Source organism: Aythya fuligula, chromosome Z (assembly GCF_009819795.1).
Source record: "Aythya fuligula isolate bAytFul2 chromosome Z, bAytFul2.pri, whole genome shotgun sequence".
NCBI lineage: Eukaryota > Metazoa > Chordata > Aves > Anseriformes > Anatidae > Aythya > Aythya fuligula.
Genome location: NC_045593.1, coordinates 38,194,571 through 38,215,440, shown reverse-complemented (window position 1 = coordinate 38,215,440; position 20,870 = coordinate 38,194,571). Strand labels below are relative to the sequence as shown.

Sequence of the window (20,870 nt, the reverse complement as noted above, 5' to 3'; positions counted from 1 at the left end):
GCAGCCAAAAAAAAAAATAATATAATTTTCTTATTAAAACATAACTTTATTTATCTTCTCTGAATTTTAACTAGCAGAGATGTTAGCAAAAGATGAGAAGCTTTGTAACATTTACTAGAAAATTGCAGAAAGAACTTATATGAAGACTTAAAAATTTGCTTTTCAGCTCCCATTGAAGACCATGGGAGCTGTGGTTATGCATAAAAGACACAGGTTCGTTAGTCATAATTTATTTGGAACAACCTGGACTAAGAGCTGTCAGTCCACTGTGTTCTGCTACTCTGTTAAGCTCTACAGATAATACTAGAAACAGAATTTCCTCTTCCAAAGTATTCTTTTCCCTAGTATTCTTTTCATCTCATCTGACACATATCTCTTGGATTATCAGTTCGTGTGTCAGCCAAATTAAGAACAAGCTAATTTCTGGTAGCCACAGATAATTTAAAATACTGAAGTTTTCTAAATGAGTTACTCCCTTATTTCCTCCTGTTAAATATATGGAAACTGGACAGATATTTTAGGGGTAGAAGGCAAAGTCTGTAGTCTTTCTCTTGACTCAGAGCCATTGCACCCACCTACACTCAAAGTCGTCAGGACTTAGACAAGCTCTCAGGCTGCCCAGTCATGGTGCTGGTTCCTTGCCAGCCTAAGAACAGGGTGGCAGAAAGGTATCTAAGAACTGTTGATGCCAGTCTACAAAAACATTTGGAGATCCAGAGAAGAAAAAGCTCTTCCACCAGCTCTGACTGGTACTGGAATTAATCTCACCAGGTTTACACCACAGAAATACCATTGGCTATAGCTGCAAATGGGGTCTTTCTGGATTTGCACCAGTACAAACAAGATCAGAAGAACAATCAAATCCCCCCGCCGTGGGAGCTTTGGGAAACTGAATTTGCAATGCCACAAATAAACCTGACGTTTACAAAAGATCAAGCCAAGATCTGGTTGCTGTATTATTACAAATCACATTCAGCTTTATGTCCTAGGAGAGTATATTTCAAAAGAAATGCTAAGATTTAAACTTCAGTTTGGAGATACCAGAAATCAATGTAGATTAAGGCATTAATGAAATGTTTTCACATAAATCCTTCAGTAGATCCTTTTCTATCCAATTCCTATTTTGTTCCCAGCTGGCAAACTCATCATCTTCTTTTGGATACTCACACCACTGTTACATGCGGGTCTGCTTTTGTGATCATGACCTTGATTATAAAAATTGGATGTTCAGTTTTATTGCTCCAAAAACAGTTTGGAACACTGAGATTTGCCTAATGCTGCAATAAAAGCAATCCTACCTTGTAAGCAACAAATGAGAATAGATGTAAATGACAAAAGTACCCACAGTGCAGGTACCACTGCACCTTGGTCTTTATAGTTACATAGATTTTCTTATACCTCTGTCCCTCCAAAACTTGTCAGGAGGTCTTGAATATGTTCATTCACAAATCCATCCCCAACTGAAAGAATAAGTGCATGTATATTCAGGCATCTGACTGAAATAAATAGAATGAATTAGCACAGAGTGTTTAATTTACATAATTAAGAAAGCAATAATGTCTTAAAATGTGACCATACATTACTAACACTAAGTATCAATTTAAATCTCTGGTAGACAACCCTCTATCTAATATGGTTTAAGAGAATTCTCACATTTCAGAAAACTGTATTTAACTTTTCACTGAGTACTGCTGTCTACTAAGCAATTCACTGCCCTATTTATGGAAATGCATGAGAAGCTGACACCTAATACACTCTCTACATCTCAAAGCAGGTATTCTGTTGACAATAGAATTACACAGAATATACACTGCCACTACCTATTGACAGTGTGATTTGAAAAGAATACTGTAACCAGCATGAATGAAACATTTTCCTAATAATATCTGTCAGCTTCTGTGCATTTCTCTTCTGCAATATTCACAATCAGCCAGTCACATAACCTTCATAATACTTTACCCATTACAGAACAGCAGAGATTGGTTAGAAGCATGTCTGTAATGCCAAATAATGTTCTCTCTTATTGTAGTTATTTATAGATATACATTTGTTTTCTGACAGCATGCACACATTGTGGTGAAAAGCAAAAGTTGTCTTTTTATTATTATTTACAGAGGAAACTATAACAGAATGCCAGAGTGATTTCCACGTTATCTTTTATTTGTGTCCTGTTCTACAGAAAGAGAACTATTGCACACTGTGTTTTTCTGCATAATACTGAGCAAGTCCCTTTCAAAAGTATTCTGGAGTGGAAGTAACTTTTGTCCTCTACTTCAGAAGCCTTGATTTCATGTCTTTTCCCAAAACCTGTGTGACATGCTATCTTACTCACAGCTTTTCTGTAAGTACAACCAACAAAGCTGAAGCCTCTTTTCTGAACCAAGACCTATGGTGTTCCACACTGCACAACTGCACACGTGGGCTGCAAAATAATAATGCTTATTGTAGAAGCAATTCAGTAACTAATGACCCTCTAATCATATGTACAATGTATGAGCTTAGGAAAAAAAAGAGGTTTTATTATCTTTGGAAAAAAAGGCAGGACACTCAGAAGGATTATAAGGATGTTGTAAGGATGTGTAGGGATAAAATTAGAAAGGCCAAAGCTCATCTGGAGCTCAATCTGGTTACTGCTGTTAAAGATAACAGAAAATGTTTTTATGAATACATTAACTTGAAAAGGAGGACTAAGGAGAATCTCCATCCTTTGCTGGTTGCAGGTGGAAACTTAGTGATGTGAGATGAGGAAAAGGCTGAGGTGCTTAATGCCTTCTTTGCCTCAGTCTTTAGCAGCAAAACCAGTTGTTCTCTAAATACCCAGTACCCTGAGCTGGTGGAAGGGGATGGGGAGCAGGATGTGGCCCTCACAATCCATGAGGAAACGGTTGGCAACCTGCTACGGCACTTAGATGTACGCAAGTCAATGGGTCTGGATAGGATCCACCCAAGGATACTGAGAGAACTGGTGGAAGAGCTGGCCTAGCCACTTTCCATCATTTATCGGCAGTCCTGGCTATCACAGGAGGTTCCAGTCAACTGGTGGCTAGCAAATGTGACACCCATCTACAAGAAGGGCTGGAGGACAGACCTGGGAAACTATAAGCCTCTTAGTTTGACTTCAGTGTCAGGACAGTTCATGGAGCAAATTATCATGAGTGTCATCACATGGCACATGCAGGGCAACCAGATGATCAGGCCCAGTCAGCATGGGTTTATGAAAGATAGGTCCTGCTTGACAAATATCTCCTTCTATGACAAAGTGACGTGTTTAGTGGATAAGGGAAGGGCTGTGAATATGGTCTACCTTGACTTCAGTAAGGCTTTTGACACTGTTCCCTACAGCATTCTCCTCAAGAAACTGGCTGCTCTTGGCTTGGACTGGCGTATGCTTCATTGGGTTAAAAACTGGGTAGCCAGGCCCAAAATGTTGTGGTGAATGGAATTAAATCCAGTTGGGGGCCAGTCACTAGTGGAGTTCCCCAGTGCTCAGTACTGGGGCCAGTTCTCTTTAATATCTTTATCGATGATCTGGATGAGGGGATCGAGTGCACCCTCAGTATGTTTGCAGATGACACCAAGTTAGGTGCATGTGTTGATCTGCTTGAGGGTAGGAAGGCTCTGCAGGAGGATCTGGATAGGCTGGATGGATGTGCTGTGGCTAACTGTGTGAAGCTCAACAAGGCCAAGTACCAGGTCCTGCACCTGGGGCACAACAACCCCAAGCAGTGCTACAGGATGGGAGAGGAGTGGTTAGAAAGCTGCCTGGCAGAGAAGGAGCTAGGAGTATTGGTCAATGGTCTGCTGAATATGAGCCAGCAGTGTGCTCAGGTGGCCAAGAAGGCCAACAGTATCCTGGCTTGCATAAGAAACAGTGTGGGCAGCAGGTCTAGGGAAGTGATTTCCCCCTGTACTCTGCTCTGGTGAGGTCGCAGCTTGAGTACTGTGTTCAGTTTTGGGCTCCTCACTACAAGAAGGACATGGAAGTGCTTGAGTGAGTCCAGAGAAGGGCAACAAAGCTGGTGAGGGGTCTGGAGAACAAGTCTTACGAGGAGCAGCTGAAGGAGCTGTGATTGTTCAGTCTGGAAAAGAGAAGGCTCAGGGGTGACCTTATCACACTCTACAAGTACCTTTAAGGAGGCTATAGCAAGGCAGGAATTGGTCTATTCTCCCATGTGCCTGGTAATTGGACGAGGGGGAATGGGCTAAAATTGCACCAGGGGAGGTTTAGGTTGGATATTAGGAAGAACTTTACTGACAGGGTTATTAGGCATTGGAATAGGCTGCCCAGGGAAGTGACTGAGTCACCATCCCTGAAGGTCTTTAAAAGTCTTTTATATTTAGAGCTTAGTGATATGGTTTAGTGGAGGACTTGTTAGTGTTAGGTCAGAGGTTGGACTAGATGATCTTGGAGGTCTCTTCCAGCTTAGAGGATTCTGTGATTCTGTGATCTGTAAAAATTTATGATTTCTAAGGAAGACTTAAAGTGCTTCATTCAAACTGGAAATATTTCAAAACTAAAAGTAGCAAATATGTAATATCATCAAAAAATTGTAAAGTAGCCCTCAAAATATTTTTACCTGTTCTAACCTTTACAACATGGCAGTAAATTAATCTGATCAGTGAAACAAGAGATGATACTTGTTTAACAGAAAGCTCATGTGAGAACCAAACTGAAGAAACTAAAACTACCAGACCCAAGCTGGACAGATAAGGTGGCAGAATCTGGGATTCCCAAATTCCATTTGTCTTTGTGTATATAATTTTTTTTTGCCTTACCCTGCTCGACATCTTTTCCTTCCAATTTCATTGAATGACCTAAGCACTTTGAAATTTTTCCTGCTACATGATCCATGAGTTCCTCTGTCTCTTACTTCCCATTGAAAAACAACTGTGCAAAATTGTATAACCCCTTTCTGTAATATCATATCACCTTATTCCAAGATAATAGTTTTCATTTCTGTAGGAAACAGTCCCAGTGTCTTGCCCACCTGAGACATCTCAGGATACCAGCTGACCAAGTGAAGTGATAATCATGCCAAAACAAACTGCAAGTTCCTGCTTACATTGCTGTCAGTATGTTCATTCCCCCCAGGACAGAGCAGGTCTTACACAGACAGGTGACCTTGAGTAAAACTTTTTGCCACAGAAAAAGAAACAGGTGAAATTTACAATTAATTTCTACTTTATTAAATTTGGCCTGGATAAATGTCTAGTTGTTCTCCTGTAGATCATCCCTGGAATAAGTCATAAACTGTCCAGGCTGATGCAATAAAATCAGTATCATCTACCCATTGCACTGCAGACTAACACACTGTGCAGTTTTGGGTTCAAAAAGATAAGAAAAACATAAAATTATTAGAGAGTGTCCAAAGGTGGGTTACAAAGATCGTGAAAGATCTGGAGGGGAAGACATATGAAGAGTGGCTGAAGTTTTTTTCAGCCCAGAGCAGAGCAGCCTGAGGGGAGGCCTCATGGTGGCCTGCAGCTCCCTCACAAGGGAAGCAGAGAGTCAGGTGATGAGCTCTGCTCTCTGGGGACAGTGACAGGACCCAAGGAAACAGTATGGAGCTTTTTGTCTCTTTCTACTCTGCCCTTGTGGGGCCTCAATCTGAGTACTGCATCCAGGTCTGGGGCCTGTTAGAGTGGATCTAGAGGAGGGCCACGAAGATGTGGCACCTCTGCTGTGAAGAAAGGCTGAGAAGGCTGGGTCAGCCTGGAGAAGAGAAGACTCTGGGGAGACCTTATTGCAGCCTTTCTATACTTATGTAAAAGGTGCTTAAAATTTATGGGGCTTATAAAAATAATGGAGAGCAACTTTTTGCTCAGGCAGATAATGATATGATGAGAGGGAATAACTTAAAACTAAAAGAGGGGAGATTTAGATTAAATGTTAAGAGGAAATTCTTCACTCAGAAAATAGTGAAACCCTGGAACAGGTTGCCCAGAGAAGCTGTGGATGCCCCATCCCTGGAGGTGAACTAGGCCAAGCTGGATGAGGCCCTGGGCAACCTGATCAAGTGGGTGGCATCCCTGTTCATGGCAGAGAGGTTGGAACTATGGCTGCCAAAACCAACTTCCCTGCTCACTCCGCTTCCTACTCCTACTTGCTACTCCTTCCACTCACTACAATGCAGGAGACCTCAGCCTATGCTCTCTTGCTGATCCTACACTCCTTTCAGTATAAGTCCCCTTAGCAGGTCTGGGAATATGGCAGTTTCCAAGGAAAGTAGAAAAGGGAAAGACTTCATTTACAACTGGAAACAATATCTGCAATATTTAAGGTCCTTTCCAATACAACCCATTCTACAATGACGATGCAACAGGGGAGATTCAGGCTGGGTATTGGGAAAAGCTTCTTCACCAAAAGGGTGGTTGGGCACTGGAACAGGCTCCCTAAGCAATTGGTCACAACACTGAGCCTGCTGGAGTTCAAGAAGCATTTGCACAATGCTCTCAAACATAGGGTTTGACTTTTGGATGGCCCTTTGTCAAACCAGAAATTTTACTCAGTCATCCTTGTGGGCACACTAGAGCTTGGGATATTCTATGGTTCTATGATTCTGTGATTCCAGGTATACCTTAGAGTTTACAAGAACTTAACACACATGAAAGAAAGTGAAGTATCCAGTCCTGCTGCGAAAGGCATGTTTGGTATATTTTTGTGTCTCAATTCTCCTTTCCCCTTTCCTTCTTGCCCAAATATCAAGCTTCTACTTAGCAGGAAATATCTAAATTTTCTTCTTGAAAATACCAGTGCAACGTTACTGTCTTCAAAGAAATATTTCTACTTTTGGAATGATGTAATTGGCAGCTGTATCAGCATGGCTTATTGGATCTGGCCATTATGGCACGAGGAGCATCTAATGGTTAAAATTTTTACAAGTATCTGAAAGGAAGTTGTGGTGATCTGGGAGTCAGCCTCTTCTTCCAGATAAGTAGTGACAGAACTAGAGGGAATGGCCTCAAGTTGTGCCAGGGGAGGTTTAGGTTAGAAATTAGGAAACAGTTCTTCTCAGAGAGTGGTCAGGTATTGGAATGGATTGCCGAGGGAGGTGGTGGAGCCACCATATGGTGGACCAAGGGAAACCAGCTGATGTGATTTTTTTGGACTTCAGCAAGGCTTTTGACACGGTTTCCCATAGGATCCTACTGGACAAAATGTCCACCATACAGCTAAATAAAAACATCATACGATGGGTGAGCAATTGGCTAACGGGCAGGGCCCAAAGGGTTATGGTAAATGGGGCTGCGTCAGGCTGGCAGGCGGTCACCAGTGGGGTCCATCAAGGCTCCATTTTAGGGCCGGTACTTTTCAATATTTTTATAAACGATCTGGATGTAGGAATAGAAGGTATTTTGAGCAAGTTTGCTGATGACACCAAACTTGGAGGAGTTGTGGACTCGAATGAGGGTGGAAAGGCCTTGCAGAGGGACCTGGATAGGTTGGAGAGCTGGGCAATCACCAACCGCATGAAGTTCAATAAGAGCAAGTGCCGGGTCCTGCACCTGGGACGGGGAAACCCTGGCTGCACGTACAGACTGGGCGATGAGACGCTGGAGAGCAGCCTAGAAGAGAGGGATCCGGGGGTCGTGGTAGACAGCAAGTTGAATATGAGCCAGCAGTGTGCCCTGGCAGCCAGGAGGGCCAACCGTGTCCTGGGGTGCATCAAGCACAGCATCGCTAGTAGGTCAAGGGAGGTGATTGTCCCGCTCTACTCTGCGCTGGTGCGGCCTCACCTCGAGTACTGTGTGCAGTTCTGGGCACCACAGTATAAAAAGGACATGAAACTGTTGGAGAGTGTCCAGAGGAGGGCTACGAAGATGGTGAAAGGCCTTGAGGGGAAGACGTACGAGGAACGGCTGAGGTCACTGGGCCTGTTCAGCCTGGAGAAGAGGAGGCTGAGGGGAGACCTCATCACAGTCTACAACTTCCTCGTAAGGGGGTGTCGAGAGGCAGGAGACCTTTTCTCCATTAACACCAGTGACAGGACCCGCGGGAACGGGGTTAAGCTGAGGCAGGGGAAATTTAGGCTTGACATCAGGAGGGGGTTCTTCACAGAGAGGGTGGTTGCACACTGGAACAGGCTCCCCGGGGAAGTGGTCACTGCACCGAGCCTGTCTGAATTTAAGAAGAGATTGGACTGTGCACTTAGTCACATGGTCTGAACTTTTGGGTAGACCTGTGCGGTGTCAAGAGTTGGACTTGATGATCCTTAAGGGTCCCTTCCAACTCAGGATATTCTATGATTCTATGATTCTATGATTTCATAAAATGGACCTCCAATAGTTTATACCACAAGGCACCAGGAGAAATGTAAATCACAAAAATAACACAGATGAGAAAACAAACAAACAAATGAAATTTTTTAAGTTTTATCTGAACTGAAATTCTGAAAACACTAAAAATATCTAGAAATAGCTTACAGCATTCTTTAATTTTTGTATTAGTAATATTTGTCAACGTAATAGATAGTAGAAAGAAATTTTATGTCTAACAAGAGTTAGGCCTAGGGCATTTAGTATTTTTAACAATTTTAGTTACCAAAGGCAAATAGAGGCATTTAGAGGAGATAGAAAATGTGAGGGGCAACTAAATTCCACACAAGAAAGATGAGGTGAGAAATATGCCTTTAAAAACACCTAGAGGGAGACAAAGACAAGAGGTTGTAATTGAAAGCTGGTCTTAAAATCACAGGATCTTAACCAAATCCTTGATCAGATAATGCATGATGGGCATAAGTGAGCAGCATCTTGGACAAAGTCCTCAGAACAGGCCTGCTGACAGACCTGGAACAAACTGACTTCTAGGTTAAAAGCTGTTACCAACAAAAGTCAGAAGAATCACAATCTTCCCTTCCCTTCCCTTCCCTTCCCTTCCCTTCCCTTCCCTTCCCTTCCCTTCCCTTCCCTTCCCTTCCCTTCCCTTCCCTTCCCTTCCCTTCCCTTCCCTTCCCTTCCCTTCCCTTCCCTTCCCTTCCCTTCCCTTCCCTTCCCTTCCCTTCCCTTCCCTTCCCTTCCCTTCCCTTCCCTTCCCTTCCCTTCCCTTCCCTTCCCTTCCCTTCCCTTCCCTTCCCTTCCCTTCCCTTCCCTTCCCTTCCCTTCCATTTTATTCTTCTTCTGGTTAAGTATCTTAGATGGAGTGGACAAGACTTATCTTAGCTGCATGATAAAGCATGTTAAAATCTAAGAACATCTGTATTGACTCAGACCAGGGTATATCTACCAGCAGCCTGTTTCCAAAAGCAGTGATAAGTGGAGTAAGAAGAGGGCCACTATCTGTGTCATCTAACCCCTCATTTTACATTAACCTTCTATTTCTATTTTAGGGAACAAGGCAAAAGTCTCTGGATGTCCTCCTACAGTGCCCATCCAGACTCATCTGGAATGTAGGTGAACTTCTTGTGCAGTTCCAATATCTGCTACATGATGCATGGAAACCAAAGTGCTAACTTCAGTCATACTGTAAGAGTCCTACCTGCTCTCCTTATGACATTTAATCCAGACTATATGTACATTAATCTGTGTTATTCAAACTTGGGACTAGAACAGTAGTAACACGTTAGAACTATCCAAAACATTGCAATTTTCACTGTTTGTATGCCAGTGAGAGTAAAGCCACTTTACTGTCCACAGAAATATTACAAGCTGATGCTTTCTAAGGCAACAGAAATGAAGATTTGGTATTGACCTACCTCTGCTAGAAGGACACTGTGGTTTGTACTAATCTCAATGGTTGGACTTTATGTTGCTGCATCATAGTTGATGCATACTATTTCAATAACTTAAATTTTAGTCCACCATGGATATTGGAGAACTTTGTATGCAATAGAAAGTACAAATGATCTGTCACTTCTTCTGGCAGAATTTCCCCTTACTGTCATTTTCATGTACTTACCTGCTTTGACCAGTAACCTGTCCATCACTGAGCTGATGATGAAAGAGTTCCATGCCCCAGATGGAATAATTTCTGCCAGAACTCACAGTCCTCACAGTCTAGACTTTCACATACTTCCAGTTCTCCAGCATGAAAGTTATCACTGATATTATTGTACTATCACTGTTATATCCATTAGACATCTAATACAATAAAATTCTCGAGGAAGGATTTTTATATGAGCTCTGAAACATGAAACAACACATTTGTGCTAGTGGAAAAGCTCCTCTAGTAGTACATCTTGAGCAAAACAGAGACTGAGAGGAATGAGACAAAGAGAAGAATAAAGATCACAAAGACATAAAATTTAACTTTTGTTATGATTCATAAAATTAAAAGGGAGGAAACTTAAATTGCTCACTTTTCATCACACAGTAAGAAAAATGAAATCTGTAATTATTTTCTTCCTGGGTGCCCTTCAGGTCAGCACTTGCAGGTGGGATATCAGACAAAAATAAAAACAAAAAAACAGAGGTGAAAAATGGTCTGCAGGGTAGGAGATCTCAAATGACATTTTCAGTTTTGACTACCACTTTGATATGCCAGTTCATATGCTGAAATAAGACCAGGAGACCAACCTGACTCATCACCCAGAAACTCTTCCCTTGGATGCACATCTCTTTACTGGGACACAGTCTCGACCTTTGTACATTCACTCAGTAAAACATTACAGTCAGTGCCTCTGCTCTGGGTCAACATGTTCACTTGGCATATGCTGGAGAAAAAGGCATAGTATATCCTTTTGACATGAAGATTTTGCCAAGCTGTGCAAAGTCAGCAGAAATCCAGGTCTCCCAAAACAAATGTTGGCACAATCATTTTCCTGATAACCCTATGAACTGCTTTTGTGTCCTCATCGGAAACATCTAAGTGTGATCAAACTCCAGGTGTAATAAGGCCCCTGTCTTCAGAATAATCAGGCATCACTGAAACAGTGGATTTCAGAGCCCCAAGAAATGAACTCTAACACTGTTTTGCTATGTGTTAAACCTTATTTGGCCCTTTTTGCTGACAAGAGGAGGTCTTCCACAAAGTAAAAATTTGGTTTATGATTCCTTCAGAGTGCACTGACTTACAAATATATCAGTAGGCTAACACCACTTCTGACCAAAGGACAGTCACGTTACTCTGCAGCATATAGTGGTATTTTACAGAGACATAACTTGTACTCAGACCAGGCAAAAACCTCAGAACTGTCACTATTCTCTAAATGATCAAAAAAATCCTTTGTCTTGTCCATTTCCATTATCATGTGAACTTCTCACAAGCATGCAGCCTCCTCTGCCAAGAGTTTTCAAAAACATTTTGCCTTAATTCTCTTATAAAAGTTAAAAGAAAAAAAAAAATGCAGGCTTACCTCTCCTTCCAATAAACAGAAGAACGTGTAAAAAATCACTGAGAGTGTACATATAAGCACAGCAATGATTGAGAGAAGGACATCTTGCTGCTGTATGCAAACCAGTGCTTATTGCACTGTATGTACTGCAGATCCAAACACCAGTCTGCTAATACAACCTTGTATTAGGCAGTCTGAAAGGACAAATTCTCTACCCCAGGACTGGTGGGAACAGGAGCTGATCACTGCAGGTTCACTAGTATTAAATATAGTGTTTCTAACATATAAGTATCCTAATGCAAAAAACAAACAAACAAACAAAAAACCACAAACAAACAAACAAAAAAACCAACAACAAACCATGTAGTTTCTTGCAAGCCAACCACCCAACCACACCTAGTCTTCATCCAAATGTTGAATTTTAACCTTCTGTTTTATTGCATACCACTCCAAGAAATGGATTAAAAAAAGAAAAATAATAATTTGCAGAGAACCTTCTGACAATGAAAGCACAAAATATATGTATATATATATAATAAAAAAAAAAAAAAAAAAGTTTTCAAATATTAATAAAATATTTTTTTAGCAATAAGTAAGTTCTCTGGTGGAATTGTAGTATACTGAAAAACCAAAGGATTTACTAACTGCTAGAAATGAGAATACATTTCTCACAAGACTTGTGTTACAAATGGAGCTGGACCAGTAATATTTATCCAATCATCAGTTTCCTGATTATCTTAATATGTTTAATATTTTATTTTAAAATACTGTCACTCTAGCCACTAAAAAAGAAAGGAAGAGACTTCATGAATATGCATGGTTTGTAGAGTACATTTATATATACATATATATGTTTTCAAGATTCACATCGGCTTTAGCTGAGAATCACTAAAGAGGGACAAACTATCTCTCTGTAGTATTGTAGGGGATGGGAGAATTGGAGATAGAAATTAATTTTCCATTTTATTGCATCTAGTTGATTAAACCACTTCATCTCTCTAAGCTTCAGTTGCTCACCTACAAAAGGAGCCAGACTTACAGAAAAACACTCAACAATATAATTAATAAATGAAAAGAGAATTCTTACTGCATCAAACCTAAACCCAAAGAGAAAAGCAAAGCCAGGTAACTAACGGTTTCTGGTTGGTTGGTTGGTTGGTTGGTTGGTTGGCTGGCTTGTTTGTCTCTTTGCTTGCTAAAGGTACTCATTGGATCATTCAGAAGCCATTTGAAAGACAGAAGCAAAACCTCTCTGAAGGTTTTCTCTTGAAAGGAATGAGAACCATCAAAATATTAATCTCAGAGCAGAAATAAAATTCAATACTTGCAGCCTTCCAGTGCTGAGAAATATCTCTCCATGTAATTTATTTCTCTCTCTACATGTTGAAGGGACAAAGCAGACATCTTGGACATTTGAATATTCTATTGATCAAAAAATGTTTCTATTTCTCTAAGAAAGGCACCTGAAAACTATCAGATTAACATCAGACCATATGAATGATCTCAAAAAATACAAATATCCAAAGCAATCTGAGAGGTTCCAAAGGCAACTCAAAGCCTCAAAACATATGGGCTAAGACCCATGGCACCTGTCCTGTCTTGACTATAGGTCAGGACAAGGTTGTAGCAGCCCTGCACAACTCAACACTTTCCTTTCTTCAGAAAGAAAATCAGTAACTGAAGCAGAGATAACATTTGAAATTCTCATTACAATACCAAACCAACATTTAATGAATAGGTTGACATCTTTTATGCAGCTGGCACTTCCAGGCTTTACTAAACATTAACTTCAGAAATGCAACACAGATCAAATTCATGCTGACCAAAAGGAAGTTCAGAGCTCAACAATAGCTCATGTTATAAGCAACTGTTTCCTACTGAGAAACACTTTAAATATTTCAAATTATCACAAAGACATATCTCTTAATGGTTAATGTGACATTGTGACTTTTAACATTCATTTCCTTCACACTGTTTCCCTATTTTTTCCACAAGAATATTTACAATACTTCTGTTTGCTCTCTACAGTTTTACTTTACCTCACAAAGGTGTCATAATTCACACCAGTAACCTTGTTGATAACCACTTTTTCCAACCACAGCAACTGGATATCACCAATGGATAGGTATGGGACTTACTCTTTCCCAAAGTTTGCTGTCATAAGCCAACCAAACAGCCTTAATGAGTACCTCACCTCTGAGAAGTACAGCACACAAAAACAAACTTCCATGTTTTCTACTTTGATTTTACTGGGCAATTAATTTCAGGTGTCATCTTGATGTGATTTAAGAAGGTGAGTATTATCTTCTTAAGAAGATTTAAGATAAGTATTTAATGTCTAGGAATGCACTCATTCCATATCTGTAAAGCCTCTGGAGTTAATCAGGGGCTACTTATGCAAAAAAGAGGGCTAAATTATGCCACCCTACTATTTTCTGTGATTACAAAGATAAATAAATAAATATTTTTTGGCCTGCCATTACATTTGGGTTTTCTTGGGCTGACTTACCATGGCCAAAGTGTATTAATCTGAACCAAGTCTAAATAAAAATAGCCTTCTCTCCACTCCTCTGAATGTAGATATGTCCTCCGAGAGAATGTATGCTCCCAGTAGCAACCATAGTCCAGAAGAAGAAAGAAACGTCCTCAGCAATTAATTCCTTTCACATCCCAGTAACTCATAGTTAACTCTGCTTTAACTATAGTTAAACTATACTGCTATATATATATATATATATGTACTGCTTTATAAACTATATTGCTTTTAACTATAGTTAACTATAGTGAAAGCAGAGTCCAGCTGTCTCAGAGCTGTAATTCCTCATGCCTATATTGCCATAGTCTGATATACGAATGAAAAAATTAAGTGGGAATTCCCCAACAGAGGTAAAGAAAAATTACATTTCCTATGAAGGAATATCCTGATATAGATACTCATTGCACCAGAAGATACGGACATGTAAAGGGAGAGAATCTACTTCCACAAATGTCCTTTGCAAGTTTTACTGTGAGTGAACACTAGAGGGTACCAGTATTTAAAACAGATTTTAGTTATAATGGTAACTTTCCAACAGAGAAATATAACTCAGGAGAGACCTTTTCTTCCTCTTTCCAATCTGAAAGAACACGTTGTGTAACTTGCGTGTTATTTTGTGAGATGTACAGTCTCCAAGTTATGAATTAAGTTGTCTGAGTCCACTTAACTTGTCCCTGATTTAGACACCCTCTAAATTATATGGTTTGTAAGGATGGTTGAAAAGAAATTTTGTGTGCAACATTTTTCATTTATAGAGAACGATCATTTGAAAATAAAGCCTTAATATTCTTATTTAAAAATATTTCAGACAGGAAACATTCAGCATAAGTGATATTTCACATGTTAAAATTGTCATAAAATAAATAGATAAATAAAACAAAAAAATGCAGATAATAATTAATATTTTGAATTGCTCTGATGAGAGGTGTTGGGTTTTTTGTTTGTTTGTTGTTGGTGGTGGTGATGGCTTGTTTTGTTTTGTTTGTTTGTTTTAAGTACTTGTGCAGTTAAATGAGCACCAGTGGAAGCACTGTTGGTAAATACAGTTTCAACCAGGTGTCAGGTTCTCACTGATGTGAAAGGGGTTTAGACATCTAACTAGTTTTATAGATTTTGTTCTTCCTTATTTAAAAGCAGTTCACATGAGATCAAACAAACACTATTCTTGCTGCTCATCTGGCATGCGCTTTTGTAGTGTGACTGAAAAAGCCTGAAACCTAAAATTTCATACACAGGAGGAATAATATATTATGACTGCAAACACACCAAACTTTGGATTCAGGAAACATGCTTCAACACACTACAATTGGTGATTTGTGTCCTTTAGAACTTCAGTTTCCTCTTTTCTATGTCAGGTAAACCTCTCCTCACAGAAGCCCGGTCTTGTACTGCTGGTATATGAGGCATGGATATTTTCTGAGGTTTATCAACAAAATGACATACAGAAATAACACACTGTGCTTGCCTGCTTTATCATGCCTACCTACAGCAAGTGCTATTAGTCTTTTGCTTTCACGAGCAATTCAGTAAAACATTAAAAAATGCAAGGGGGGTGGAAAAGATAATAAATTAAGATCCTAAGGTAAATGAGGGGAAAGATTTACGTCTTTCAAGTAGAGGCCTGAAAACAGAAGCGTCTCACTGACATTCTGCAAAGACATCACATGATAATCCCCCCAAATTATTTAGTGCTGAGGATAACACTGCCACTGAACGATGAAGGAGTTTGCTGGCAGAAACACTGAAAGACTGACATCGATCAAAGTTAACTGCAGCGTCTTTGCTCATGCTGCGCACCCTGGAGGGCTGCCAAAGTGCGTCTCAGGTGCAACTGATGATGAGGCCATAGATGACTGTGATGATGACTGATGTGATGCTTGTGCCAATTTTGGCTTCTGAAGGCATCTTCAGTTTCTTTTCCCTTACCTTTTTTTTTTTTTTTTTTTTTTTTTTTTTTTTTTTTGTTCTTTTCTTTTACAATCTAGCTTGTTCTTCTATTGTTCTTCTATTTATTAATTGGATCTTAACGAAGATGCCTACTTCATCTAATTAATTAGATAGATAGATTAGATAGATTAATAGATAGATAGATAGATAGATGAATCTTACAGTTGAGGCTGGTATTGATAATATTCCCTGTTTCCCTCATCTGGCTGATCTGAACCCTGTCATCTCTTTTAACCACCCTATGCTTTATTTGGGAGGGTTAAGGAACCCAACTAGTTTTCTATCGTGACATGAAAGGGAACAATATTTGGCTGGTGCAGAGGGAAAAAAGAAATAAGAAGCCCTTCCCCTGACCACTACCACCTGTAGAATTGATTCCAGTTGTTGCAAAACCATTCCTGTACAAAGGAAACAAACACTTTACATTACTCACATGGGTGTCACCAAACTGCTCATATTGCCCAGCATGCTCACAGTTATTTATGGCAGCTTATTAGTTTGTTCTTATCTCACTAGGTCGTGCTGAAGGTAAGAGGAAGTCCCCAACATTGAAGAGTGTTCATCGCCAAATGAAGCAAAAGGAAAGCCCATAAGAAGACCAGTACAGTATAAGCTTTATTGGACTGAGACATACTTTTATAAATAGGTCCAGGCACAGCACTTGCAGTCTCTGTCTACAGCAAGACCTCTACATGTTTGTACACTCCACAACAGCAAAGTAAAGCTCTGTGGAAAATACAGATAGACTAAAGACAATTTATTTTTTCTATGCTGGGCATGAGAACAGTAATATAGTTGTTGCATTTCACTCTCTGCTCTTTAATATATAGCAAATCATTGTCACATAATCCTGCCCCTTGTGTTTTAGTTCTCAATTTATTGTTAAACTGGATACCATGAAAAAAAAAAAAAAAATCAATTTTTTTTAAGCTCTAAAATGTTTCTCTTGCCACCTTTAAACCACCTGTTGCAACCCCCCAAAAAAAGGCGGGGGGGAGGGGGCAGGAGGAGTTGATATAGCTTTAAATTGTCTCAAAAGTCTTTTGGTGGTGATGGAAGGTGTTAGGGACCAGGATCACTAGCAGCTTCTCTTCTATTATTATAATTACCTACCTGTTAAACCAGTTAAAGAAAAAAACAGTTACTGTTAGCATGGGAATTAGCATGACTTGACTCCCTTTAAGACACATGGTGCAATTAACACGTGAATTTTTTGTTGCAAGGTATTTGAGAACTCAGAATTACTCTTTTGCTGCTTTGCATTTGGCTTGCACTCTCCATTAGACTTGGACATAACTGCATTTACAGGCTCGTGTCTTTACGTATTGCTGTTGTTTTTTGTTGATGTTTATTATTATTATTGTTGTTATTGTTGTTGTTATTATTATTATTATTATTATTATTATTATTATTATTATTATTATTATTATTATTATTATTATTATTATCCAGAAAGTTCTATGAGACTGTACATTGGTCTTCTAGTACTTAAAAGGCCTACAGGAAAGCTGTGGAATGACTTTGTCAGGGAGTGTAGTGATAGGACAAGGGGTAATGCCTTCAATTTAAATGTAGAGTAGGTATAAGGAAGAAATTCTTTACTCTGAGGGTGGTGAGGTGCTGGAACAGGTTGCCCAGAGAAGTTGTACCATTCCTGGAAGTGTTCAAGGCAAGGCTGGATGGGGCTTTAAGCAACCTGATATGGTGGAAATTGTCACTGCTTATGACGGGGGTTGGAACGATATGATCTTTAAGGTTCCAAACCGAACCTTTCTAAGACTTTATGTCTGAAGGAGAAGCTGAATAAGGTACACAACAGCTCTTCAAAAAAAAAAAAAAAAAAGAAAAAAGAGCTATGAGGTGAAGAGTGTCTAAATGGTACAATGAAGTCTACAAGTACTTAGAGCAGTTTTTCTATAGCAGCTACAAACTCTCTCTCTTCTTGTGGATCAGCACCCCATAACACTGCTGCCTTCTGCAACAGCTGCTTATATAGCACAGCCTGCCACAAGCACACGGCTGCACCTAAACATGCTGACTTATAAATTAAAGTGATTTTCATTCATATTCATTACAGCTGAGGATCTCAGCCCTACTGTGAGCCAGGTTACAAAGACACGTAATTGGAGAGACCAGACTTATACAAGAAGCCTAAATTCATTTAAATCTTTCTAGCCTCTTCTCTCTTCCACACACTATCTTCCTTGCTGTGTTTCACCGGCACCTGCCTTGTTCCATAAGTCAATTTACAAATACTGCAAAACATCTACTCATAAAAACAAACAGAGTGAATAAATTCATCTTCTTTGAGGTTTCATGTGTGCAAAACCTGGCACAAGAGGGAACAGAACTGCACAGCAAGTGGGTATAAGTGGATGTCAGCAACTGTCAAAACCCTTGATCTAAACAGATGCAAATATATTAGAAAATATGCCATAACATATAGGTTATGACTCTTCCTTTTCTATAAAAGGAGTCTTTACTTCCAATAGTTTGGGGAACTATTTATGTACCTACTCCAAGTGACATAGCCCTTTTTTTTAAACTTGGTACTTATGTCTTATGATTGAACTAAAACTCACAGAAAGTGACAGATGAAATTCTTGCAAGTGACACTGGCTTACACTAGGCAATCATTGCACATTGATGTTAGCTAAAATGAAACAATCTTTGACAGAAATATGCTTATCACCTGGAACAAATGAGTTTTTCATCTCTGAAGAGGAGCAGAGGTTGTATCTAAACAGTAAAGCCAAACAGAAAATTAGCTGGTGGGAAAATTTGGATCAGGATAAAAACAAATGAAATGGGTGCGGACCACTTGATGAATGGGTATGGATATTATAAAAGAAATGGTCTTTAAACACCAACTTGAATGGTAAGAAAACAAGGATCCTTTTTTCTCATACCAGTATACATTGGAGAATGAAAAAGAAGAGACCAGGAGCACAAGGAAAGGCTTAACAAAATTTCTTAGAATAAAACAGCATGCTCAGATTTTCTGGAAAAGCTGTATGAATCTGTATGAATCCTAGGCACAGCTGGCTCATTCTAACATGTTTGAGGAGTGGTCCATGGCTGAGGATAAAACGAGGCATGAACGAGCAGGCAGGCATTTATCTTGTCTAGTTCTCTTCCTTTTTTATTAACTATCTTTTGTGTAGAATCCCCACAAAATTAGCATGTCTGCCCTTGGAAAAGTGACAGATAAACCCAGAAGGCTTCAGATCTGAGAAAGCATAAACTGGAAACCACTGGGAAACTGAAGTCCACACAAGTCTCTAGAGAGCAGTGTCATCAGACTGCAAATTCCTGCTTTTTTGGAAGCACAGTACTTCTAGAAAACGTGCCAGAAAGTCCAAGGCAAAAGACACCGCTGGAGCTCATGGCCTTGAAGGCACTCTGGCCTAGTTTGAGGGGAAAGCCAGCCCACACAGCAGCCTGAAGAAGGTCTCTTGCATGGCCTAATCAAGAGCTCACTCAGAGAGACTAGCTCATATCTTAAAATATTTCTTTACACATTTTTTACAGGTGAAATTAACATGGACAAAAAATAGATGTGGATTACGCTGGAAGAAGCCACCAACATGGAAAAAAAAATAAGAGAGAGGAGCAAAAGAAAAGAACTAGGAGAAGATTGATGGACATAGAGAAATCTGAGGGATGGAGAAGAGAAGTTTTAGGAACTTTAGCGGCAGCAAGTGAGAAAAAATGTCCAAAACTGCTCTCTGATGGCATCAGAATACCCTGCAATCTTCCAAAGTCTTAGGTTGGCCTGGTTGTGTATGCCATCCCATTCAGTTGGCCACTGAGCAGGAGGCATCTGCCACCCCCCTAATCCAGTTACCACAGTTCACTCTCTTTTTTTGTATATAACCTAGAGAACATGACTTCTATTTAGGCTGTGAGCCATCTAAGTGAACAGAGATTTTTTTTTTTTTTTGCTTTTCCAGTTAGAGCTTTTGCTGTAGTTTGTAACTGCACATCACTACATTTCGGTCTTGGATTAAACTGATATTTCGTATGCTGAAGTAGTGTGGAATGACATTGTACCCATGTTTGCTATTTTTGCTGGATCAGACTATTTCTGTACACTCTTTTCTTTGAGTAATAAATCTAAATATAACTTTACTTTCGGTTCTTATAGTTGGCTGCACTTCTTACATGTTCCAAGACTTTTCATCTATCTACAATTATGAACTCCCTCAGAACAGTTACTAGGCAAAAAAAAGAGCTCAGAAATAGCTAAAAACATTATGAGCATACCAACCATCCAAGGACATGAGTATGGATTTCTCTCCTTTGTTAAGATATGAATTGCCTTGAAATGTTCAGCAGCAACACAATCAAGCAGCAACAAAATGAAATTTGGCCAATAGGTGTATTTCTTTTTTTTTTTTTTTTTTTTTTTTCAGTGGATGGACAGCATCCTCAGTTACTTCACCAGAAAATCACACTAAAAAATCCTTATTAAGTTACTCCCCTTGCCTTTAATAATGTTCAGAAATGACTGCTGTGTGAAACAAGAAAATGGACTGATACAAAATACTTCAAAAATAGTGCTATCACCATTGATTGTTCATGAGTTGTACAGTGATGATACAGAGCTTTCATCCAAACACAAGGTCCTCACTCTGTTTTCTTACATAATATTTTTGTCTTTCATTCCTGACACTGCTGAGTTACAGCTGAGCTCAAGACAAAGGATACAGAGCAGATTTCAAACATTCAATGCACAGGAGCATTTGTTTCCAAATTTCTGGGTCAACTCTTTATAGTGAGGGCCACTGGAAGAATTTACATTTCCTCACCTCTAGAAACCATGCGTTTATATAAATGGGACTTTGGCTCAAGTCCATCTCTGCATCTGCCATCTAACACAGGCAGTAAACTGTCCCCATGCTGTATACTTTTTCTTTCAAAACATCCCTTCTGGGTAGAAATAATATCACACACATACCTTTTCTTTCAATTATTAAAGTGGTGTTTTCCCTTGATCGGTAAGATTTTATAACTTACTTGGAGGCAAATGATTACAGCTCACACCTTTTTATTGCTCCAAAGCAAAAGAGAAAAGCAAGCTATAACTGATGTTAAATGCTAAAATGCAAAATCAG

The 20,870-nt window shown here is 39.6% G+C and overlaps 1 long non-coding RNA gene across 1 annotated transcript in view; it reads left to right on the top strand.

The window, feature by feature from the left end:
• Window positions 1-17,123, top strand: part of LOC116500937 — a 53,861-nt gene extending 36,738 nt beyond the window's left edge. The window contains exons 2-3 of the long non-coding RNA XR_004254359.1: window positions 9,327-9,462; window positions 16,270-17,123. This is a non-coding gene — a long non-coding RNA (uncharacterized LOC116500937). The remainder of the gene's footprint in view (window positions 1-9,326; window positions 9,463-16,269) is intronic.
• The last annotated feature ends 3,747 nt before the right edge of the window (window positions 17,124-20,870 follow it).